At 35.7% G+C, this 9,796-nt stretch overlaps 1 long non-coding RNA gene across 1 annotated transcript; it reads left to right on the forward strand.

Annotated features, from left to right (window-relative positions):
- The first annotated feature begins 1,384 nt into the window (after positions 1 to 1,384).
- On the forward strand, positions 1,385 to 8,196 carry LOC116662246. The gene is made up of 3 exons (XR_004318271.1): positions 1,385 to 2,142; positions 7,034 to 7,044; positions 8,185 to 8,196. It is a non-coding gene; the product is annotated as an uncharacterized LOC116662246 (long non-coding RNA).
- The last annotated feature ends 1,600 nt before the right edge of the window (positions 8,197 to 9,796 follow it).

The raw sequence follows: 9,796 nt of genomic DNA on the forward strand, positions 1-9,796 counted from the left end.
ATGAGGACTGAAAAATACAAACTAAAATGAAAAACTTCATACCAGAAGCCAGCAGTAGATTTGAACTGGCAAAATAAAGAATTACTGCAACTGAAGATACACTTGTAGAGATTCTAATCTGATGAACAGAATGGAGAACATCAACAACAGAATGGACAAAGAAGAAGAAAGAAACTGTGGATTAGGAAATAGGACCTTTGAAATTATCCATTTAAAGGAGAACAAGGAAAAACAGAAGGAAAAAGAGTGAAGAAGGCCCATGTGATCTATGGAATACCATCAAAAGGAACACTTTGTAAATTAATAGAGTATTAAATAGAGAAGAGAAGAGAAGAGAAGAGAAGAGAAGAGAAGAGAAGAGAAGAGAAGAGAAGAGAAGAGAAAGAGAAAGAGGACTGAAAGTTTAATTAAAGAAATAATGACCAAGAGCATAACAAATCTGGGGAGAGATTTGGATATCCAAGTTCATGAAGCTCATAGATCTCCAAAACAAATTCACTAACATACCTGTCACAAAAAAAAAATTGTAATTGTCCAAAAATCTAAAAGCAGTAAGAGAAAAGAAACTTATAACTTACAAAGGAACTTCCCTTAGAGCATGAGTGAACATCTCAGCAGACGCCTTGCAAACCAGGAGGGAGTGGGATGATATATTCAAAGTGCTGAAGGTAAAAAATACTAAAAGCTAACCAATAATACTATACTCAGCAAAACTGGCCATTATTAATGAAGGAGAAGATGAAGATATTCCCAGACCAACAAAAGTTTAAGGAGTTCGTCACCACTAAATTTGCCTTATAAGACATGCTAAAGGGAATTCTTCAAGTTGAAATGAATGGACATTAAGTAACAACCTGAAAATATATGAAAGTGTAAAACTCACTGGCAGAGGTAAATATTCAAAATTTAGAATAGGCTAATACTGTAACCGTGGTGGGCAAATCACTTTTATTTCTAGTATAAAAGGACAAAGGTATTAAAATGTAGATACAGTAATTTGTTAATGGATATACAACATGAATATACGCAAAATATGACATCAATAGAATAAAATGTGGTTAGAGAGAACTAAAGTGTAGTTTTTGTATGCAATTGAAGTTAATTTGTTAGTTGCTCAAAAATAGCCTGTTCTATCTCTCACAGTAACTATAATGAAGAAACCTCTAGTAATACACAAAAGGTAAAAAAGAAATAAAAGCATGCCATTACAAATATTCAACAAATCACAAAAGAAAGACAGCAAGAGAGAAAGAAAGGAACAAAGAAAATAAAAACAGAAAATAATAGCATGAGAAGAGTAAGTCCCCACTTTTGATAAATGACTTAAAATGCAAATAAATTCAGTCACCTAACCTAATCAATAGATATTGAGTAGATGAGTGGATTTTTAAAAAAAAATTCCTACAATATGATGCCTACAAGAGATTCACTTTAACTTTAAGGACACACATAGCCACAAAGTGAAGGGACAGAAAAAGTTATTCCATGCACATGGTAACCAAAAGAGAGTAGAGCCAGCTATACATACATCGTAGACTTTCATTCAAAATTGGTTGCAAGAGGCCAAGAGGATCACTATACAGTGATAAAAAGTCAATTCATAAAGAGGATATAAAACTTGTAAAAACATATGCACACATAATTGAAGAAAATAAGTATTTAAACCAAGCATTAGCAGAATTGAAGGGAGAAATAGACAGCAATACATTATTAGTAGGAAACTTCAATATTCTACTTTCAACAATGGATAGATTATTCAGACAGAAAATTAATAAAGATCTAATACACTTGAACAACAGTATAGACCACTTGGACCTAACAGATATAAAAAGACAATTCCATCCAATAGTACTATAATACACATCTTCTCACGTGCACATGGAACAGTTTTCAGAATAGATAATTTAACCTTATATGCAAGAGTTTATTTCTCGGCTCTCTATTCTATTCCATTTGCCTACACAACTGTCTTTGTCACTACCACACTCTTGATTAGTGCATCTTTGTAAAAGCTTCGAAATCATTATGGGTGAGGCCTCTGTATTTGATATTTTTTAGGATTGTTTTCGCTATTCAGGATCCCTTGAGATTCCATGTGAACTTTAGGGTGGATTTTTCAATTTCTGCAAAATAATGTCATTGGTATTTTAACAGGGATTGCACTGAAACTGCAGATTGCTTTGGATAGTATTATCATCTTAAAAATATTGTCTTCCCACCCATGAATGAGGGGGTTCTTTCACTTTGTAAATATCTTCTTTAATTTCTTTCACTTGTTTTATAATTTTAGGTATAAAAGTGTTTCCCCTATTTAAAAAAGCATTCCTGAGCATTTTATTATTTTCCATGCTATTGCAAACTGTATTTCTTTCTTAACTTTCCTTTTCGATTGTTCACTGTAACTGTATAAATTGCAACTGTTTCTGCACGTTGATTTTGTATGTTGCAATTTGCTGAACCCAGGCATTTATAACACCTTTTAAAACAAAATCTTTAGGTTTTAATACATATATGGTTATTTCATCTGTGAACAGAAATATTTTTACTTCTTCCTTTCTAATATGGATGTGTTTTGTTTCATTGTCTTGCCTAATTGCTCTAAGACTTTTAGGAGTATGTTACATAGAAAGAGCTAGAACGGACATTTTTGTCTTATTCCTGGTATTACTGACAAGCTTTCAGTCTTTCAGCATTGTCTATATGATATTAGATGAAACCTTATAATGCTGAGGTAGCTTCCCTATGTTTCTAGTTTGCTGAGTGCTTATATTATGAAAGCATAGTGAATGTTATCACTTTCTGCACCAATTGAGATGTTTGTGTAGCTTTTCCCCCACATCATTCTGTGAGTGTACTATATTACATCAGTTTATTTTCCTATGTTGAAACATCCTTGCATTCCAGGAATAAATCCCACCTACTCAAGGTGTAAAATTCTTTTCAAGAGCTGTAGAACTCTGTTTCCTAGTATTGTGTATGTGTTTGCATCAATGCTTACATTGGTGTGAAAATTTCTTTTATTGCAGTATCTTTGTCTGGCTTTGTTATCAGGGTAATACTTGCCTCATAGAATGAGTCTGAATGTATTCTCTTCTACTTTTTGTAGGAGTTGAGGAATATTGATATTAACTTTTCATTAAATGTTTGATACAATTAACCAGTAAAGTCATCTAGTTACGGGCTTTTCTTTGTTGAGGGGTTTTTGATTACTGACTCAATCTCCATACTAGTTTTAGGTCTGTTAAGATTTGGTAACTTGTGTGTTCTTAGGAATATATTCATTTAATTTAGGTTCTCAATTTGTTTTTGTACAATTTCTCATAGTGTTTTCTTATAACCTACTCTACTTCTATATTTTAATGTCCCTTCTTTCATTTTTAATTTTAGTTATTTGAGTCCTCTCTTTTTCTTAGTTATTTTAGACAATATTCATTAATTTTGTTAATATTTTAAAATATACAACTCAGTTTCACTGATCTTCTGTATAGTTTTGGATGATTATTACTGATAAGTAGATGTCTTAAACATCAATACAAATAGGAAAAATTACTGAGTAGAAAAAGTCAAATGTAATAGTGGGCAATTCATATTAGAGGAAATCTGAAAAATGAAATAATATACAAAATTTTAACAGGCAAGTTGAAATTGCAATTAGAACTATACTTATTCCCTGATCCTTTTTTTTTTTTTTTTTTTTTTTTTTTTTTTTTACTGAATGATTAAGGTATAAACGCATTAGGTAGGGCAGAGCAAGGTAGTAGCTGAAGTGGGTGTGGTGGGGTGGGAGGCCAAGATGGCCCAAAGTGGAGTATCAGAGCTCAAGGTAAAGAGAGCATCCATGTGGTTGTGAGAATGGAGATAAGCTCACTATAGAGGGAGAGAACCAGAATAAAGTCAACAGCACATCGACGCATGAGGGTTGCCTGACATGGGGTATCAGAGCCTGAGTAGGATGAGGAGGGTGCCCATGCAGAGAAGGAATTTGACATATCATATCCAAAATAAGTTATGGAGGGTATTAATGTTGAAAATATGGCCTGCCCTAGTAATTCAGCATCTAAGAATGATATGGAAGATATCCACATGGGGAGAATGTCCTTTTATAGATTATTAGAGCAAGAGCAGTATAAAGGATTTTTACATCTAGAGGAGTGATCAGACATGAGGAAGGTTTTTATGCAATGGCAAATGGAGATGAGATGAAAGCCTGGAGATGGAGTCCTGGAGTCTGAGTACAGTGAGGAGTGTAAATGGACAAAAGTAGGTGTGGCAATATTGAAGAAAGATGCATTAAACACATGGAGGGTAATCAAGCAATATAATATGCAAAAATATTAAGAATTTTGAGGTTTCTTATTGAGAAGGAAGATACAGAAATAAAAAGTGAGAGAACTGGAAAGATCCTTCTGATATTAGGCTGCAATTGGAGGTACTGGAGTGATCACATAGGTTTCAATATATAAAGATGGAAACAAAAATAAGTATACATGACATGTGTTTGTGTGTATGCATGTGTATGATTCCCTAGCTCTGTCCCATGGTTTTGTGGTGGTTATATAACAGAATACTCTCATTAGCTTAACATTTTCAGACATGATGAGACATTAGATTAGCAACTTACAAGTAGTTCAGGAACATGAAAGTTATTTGTATTACATATATAAATTTTCTTTAGGTTTGTGACTGTTTTGATTATAAAATAAAATAGAGCAAACTGAATTTATGTTTTCTTATATATGAGCTCGGGAAAAACATACATACTTGAGATTACCAAGTATTGGTACAAATGTGGAACAAAAGGATCTCTTATATGCTTATGTAAGGACGTCAATAGGTGTACTTTGGAGAGTATAGTAAAAGACAGGTTAGCCAATGATTCAGTCATTTCCCTCTGAGCTATGCACCATAAAGAAAGAAATAGTAACCTTGGAATACTTTTCAGCAGTAAAAAGGAATGGATTAGATAGACCAGGGGTCAGCAAACTACAGCTCACAGGCTAAATTCATTCTGCTGTCTATTTCTATACAATCCACAACAAAGAATGTTCTTAAAAGTTTTAAATGATTCATAAAAAATACAGAACAATATTTTGCGACATTCTGAAAATTATGTGAAATTTAAATTGTGGTACTCATAAACAAAGTTTTATTGGAAGGCAGTCACAATTCTAAATTTATGTATTGTCTATGAAACTGTAGAGTTGGAACACAGACCATCTGGCCTGTAAAGCTTAAAATATTTACTATCTGGCCCTTTACCAAAACAGTTTGATGACCTGTAGATCTATATACATCAATTTGTATAAGTCCCGAAAAAAAATGTTGCATGAAATAACTAAATCTAAAATGTGATGAAATATCTACATGATCAATACTGTATTTTTAAGCAGCCTTACAGAAATTCTGTAGAAGGAACTTTTTTTTTTTTTTACTGGTTTTACATAGATGTTATATCTCTACTGATTAAATTCAATCACATCTATTTTTCTACTTTATATTAACATGCACACATCCTATATTCTCTACAAATAAAAAGGTCTTGTAAATTTCCAGAGGGGTTGATTCACCTCTGTAACTCTATATGACAAAGAAAAGTGCTTTGAATTAGGAGGTATCAATGGATATTTATGAAAAAGTGAATACATTAAATAAAGTGAATTTTTCTCTAGTAATTTCTAGTAATGAGATAAGAGAGGACTTCTTCTGAATTACCTCATATGCCAAACAGTGTCACGAAAAGCACTAGATGATACAACTGCAACTGAATAAATATTTTTCAGCTTGACTTTCTCTAAAACTCTTGATTTGTTAAAAAAAAAAAAGTTCATGTTATTTTATCAAAGATACATTCAAAATTGTTAGCATGCTAAAATTCTTAGCAAGGCATTCAATGTCCGTTTAAATTCTAGTCTCATATTCTTCTATTTGCCCTTGCAAATAATTGACTCAAGTCACTAAATTGACTCTATCCACTGAATTCCTCACTACTTCTTTCACATAATTTGTGGCCTTGTTTTCCTCTCTTCATCTCTGCTTTGTGAACAACTAGTCATCCTTCAAGTTGCAGTAATATAAGTATCTTTTCCCAAATATGCCAGGAAGAATCATTGTTCGATATGACACTTTATTCCCATTTCTATTATAACCCTGATTACATTGCAAAGCAACATACATATTTCTGTAAGTGTCTACAACTTGACTGAGAATTTTTGATGGTATCAGTGACCTTTTATCATGGTGAATTTCCAGTGTCTAATCCACAATCTGGATTCTCAATAAATATTTGTTTTAAATGAATGAATTAAAAATATACATTTGAAGCAATAAATAAAACACGAAAATAATAACTTCACAGGAATGTAATGCTTTATCTTTGAAAACCGCGTGTACTTTGATACCTTTTAGTTTATTCAAGCAGCAGTCCTAAAAGATAAGGACACATTTATGTCATGTGAAGGGTAAGCATTTGTAGAATAAAGAAAATGAAGCTGGAGGAGTGCCAAGATGGCAGAGTAAAAGGATGTACAGCTCACGCCAGCCCATGAATACACCAAAAATAGCATCTAAAGACCCATCCATTCATGCAGAACACCTACTGGACTTCGGCAGAATATCTCTTACTTTGAAATACAAGAAGATTCCTCACAAAAACAGGTAGGAAAAAAAAAAAAGGAAAGTGGTGCGGGGCCTGTCCCACAGGGAAGAAGCGGTAAACGAGGACAAACACCTTCATGCTGTGATGCCCCATCTCCAGAACAGAAAGGGAACTTTCGAAGCTCTGGGGAGAAAGGAACAACTGCTTGGTAGACAGAACTGGCAGAAACCAGCACACAGGGTTCCTGTGATCCCCAGGCTGAGATGCAAGTGGTGGGGGCGGGTTACAGGCGGGCCAGGACTAGCTGCTGGAGTTCGGTTATGACCCCAGGGAAAGAGCTAGGGCTCACTGCATAAAGGCAGCCTCACGGGGCTGGAGTTGCAAGATATGGCTTGGATTGTGGACAGAAGAGAACAGCCTGGGACACCCACAAAAAAGCAACATTGCTAGTGTGCATGGTGGGGAGGGGCATAACGCAGCCAGACCAGAGGCACTGCCCCCACTAGCCCGGAGGGATGGCACAGCACCAGTGTTGGCATGGCCTCGCAAGAAGAGAGGCAGGGCTCTGTCATAGCCATCACAATCACTGGTGTGAGGCTTCCAGGGAGAGGCAGGGCTGAAACCTGAATCCAGACCCAGTGGCCTTGCAACTTCATAGGTAGTGCTTAGATTTGTTTATAGCTCCAGGCAGAGGAGGCAGATATGCTCCGCTAGCGCCTTTCTGGGCCTGCACCTCTAAGACAAACAAGTTCTGATGCACGGTGGGGGAGGGTTTAGCATTTACAGTGGGCCTGTGTACCATATGTGGGCACTGGGCTAAAGTCCGCACTGAACCTGTAGCACACCACAGATCCAGATGCATGAATGCACACTTGTTACGGCGGGTCCTAGTGCCTGACATTGGTGGGTCTGCACCGGTGACTCTGCGGGCACACAACCCGGGTGGACACGGGAGCTGGTTGCTCACATTACTACAGCAGAGGTGGAGACAAGGGCAGTGTCAACAAGGAGAACTCTGTAAGCCTGCATAACAAGTGACAGACAGCACCACAGAGAGCATTTCCTGCAGAGGGACATCTCCAGCAGAGAAATACTTGGCAGCTCTTCTTCCAGCTGAAACATTCATACTAAAGACAGTGCTCATGACATAAATATAAGACATGCACAGTCTACACAGGAAATCTCCTACTTAAAAAAAAAGCCCTTCAAGACAAGTAGATAACTGATAACCCTAAATCCATAGAGCCAGAGAAATACAAGTAAAATGAGGAAGCAGAGGAACCACTCCCAATTAAAAGAAGAGAAGTTGCCTGAAAGAACCATCAACGAAATAGACCTCAATAGTCTACTAGATCATGACTTCAAAAATGAGGTGTAAAGGCACTGAAGGAAATAAGAGAAACTCTAGACAGACATGCACAATATTATAAAAAGGAAATAGAAACTATAAAATGGAGCCAATTAAATTCAGAAAACTCAATGGCTGAGGTAAGACCTGAGCTAAAGTCAGTCAAAAGCAGGATAATGCAGAGGAATGAATAAGTGACTTAGAAGACAAGATAACAGAAATCACACAATCAGAACAGTAGACAGAAAAGCAAGTGAAAACCAACGAAACCAATATAAGGGACCTATGGGATAATATAAAGTGTACCAATCTATCTACAATAGGAGTGCTTGAAAGAGAAGAAAGAGAAAAGGGGATTGAAAAGGTATTTGAAGAAATCATGATTGAAAACTTCCTAAATCTAAAGAAGGAAATAGATATCCAGAGAAATGCAAATCAAAACTACAATGAGGTATCACCTCACACCAGTCAGAATGGCCATCATTCAAAAATCCACAAATGACAAATGCTGGAGAGGCTGTGGAGAAAAGGGAACCCTCCTATACTGCTGGTGGGAATGCAGTTAGGTGCAGCCACTGTGGAAACAGTATGGAGATTCCTCAAAAGACTAGGAATAGACTTACCATATGACCCAGGAATCCCGCTCCTGGGCATATATTCAGAAGGAACCCTACTTCAGGATGACACCTGCACCCCAATGTTCACAGAAGCACTATTTACAATAGCCAAGACATGGAAACAGCCTAAATGTCCATCAACAGATGACTGGATAAAGAAGAGGTGGTATATTTATACAATGGAATACTACTCAGCCATAAAAACCGACAACATAATGCCATTTGCAGCAACATGGTGTTCCTGGAGACTGTCATTCTAAGTGAAGTAAGACAGAAAGAGAAAGAAAAATACCATATGAGATCGCTCATATGTGGAATCTGAAAAAAAAAACAAACAAACAAAGCATAAATACAAAACAGAAATAGACTCACAGACATAGAATATAAACTTGTGGTTGCCAAGGGGGTCGGGGGTGGGAAGAGATAGACTGGGATTTCAAAATTGTAGAATAGATAAACAAGATTATATTGTATAGCACAGGGAAATATATACAAGACCTTATGGTAGCTCACAGAGAAAAAAAATGTGACAATGAATATATACATGTTCATGTGTAACTGAAAAATTGTGCTGAACACTGGAATTTGATACAACATTGTAAAATGATTACAAATCAATAAAAAAAAGTTAAAAAAAAAAAGAACAAAATAGATATTCAAGTACAGGAGGCACAGAGAGTCCCAAACAAGAACTGAAACAGACCTTCACCAAGACATATTATAATTAAGATGGCCAAAGTTAAAAAATTGATTCTAAAGGCAGAAAGAGAAAAACAGTTATTATAAGGAAACACCCATAAGGTTTTCAGCTGATTTCTCTACACAAACACCGCTGGCCAGAAGGTAGCAGCAAGATATATTCAAAGTCCTGAATGAGAAAAAGCTACAACCTAGGTACTCTATCCAGCAAGCCTATCCTGTAGAATAGAAGGGGAGATAAAGAATTTCATGAAAAAACAAAAGCTAAAATAATACAGCAATACTAAACCTATCCTAAAAGAAATATTGAAAGGTCTACTTTAAATAGGAAAGAAGCTATAGAAAGGAGAAAACCATAATTGGAAATGTGATAACCACAATGAGTTGTAAGAAAAAAAAATGAAGATGTAAAAGAAGACATCAAAATCATGACAGATGGGAGAGGGGAGCAAGAAAATATACATTTTTTCTTTTTTTTCATTCTTTTCAGAATGTGCTTGAGTTTATATGACAACCAGTTTAAAGCAAACAGATATA

The sequence above is a fragment of the Camelus ferus genome, chromosome X (genome assembly GCF_009834535.1).
Source record: "Camelus ferus isolate YT-003-E chromosome X, BCGSAC_Cfer_1.0, whole genome shotgun sequence".
Taxonomy (NCBI): domain Eukaryota; kingdom Metazoa; phylum Chordata; class Mammalia; order Artiodactyla; family Camelidae; genus Camelus; species Camelus ferus.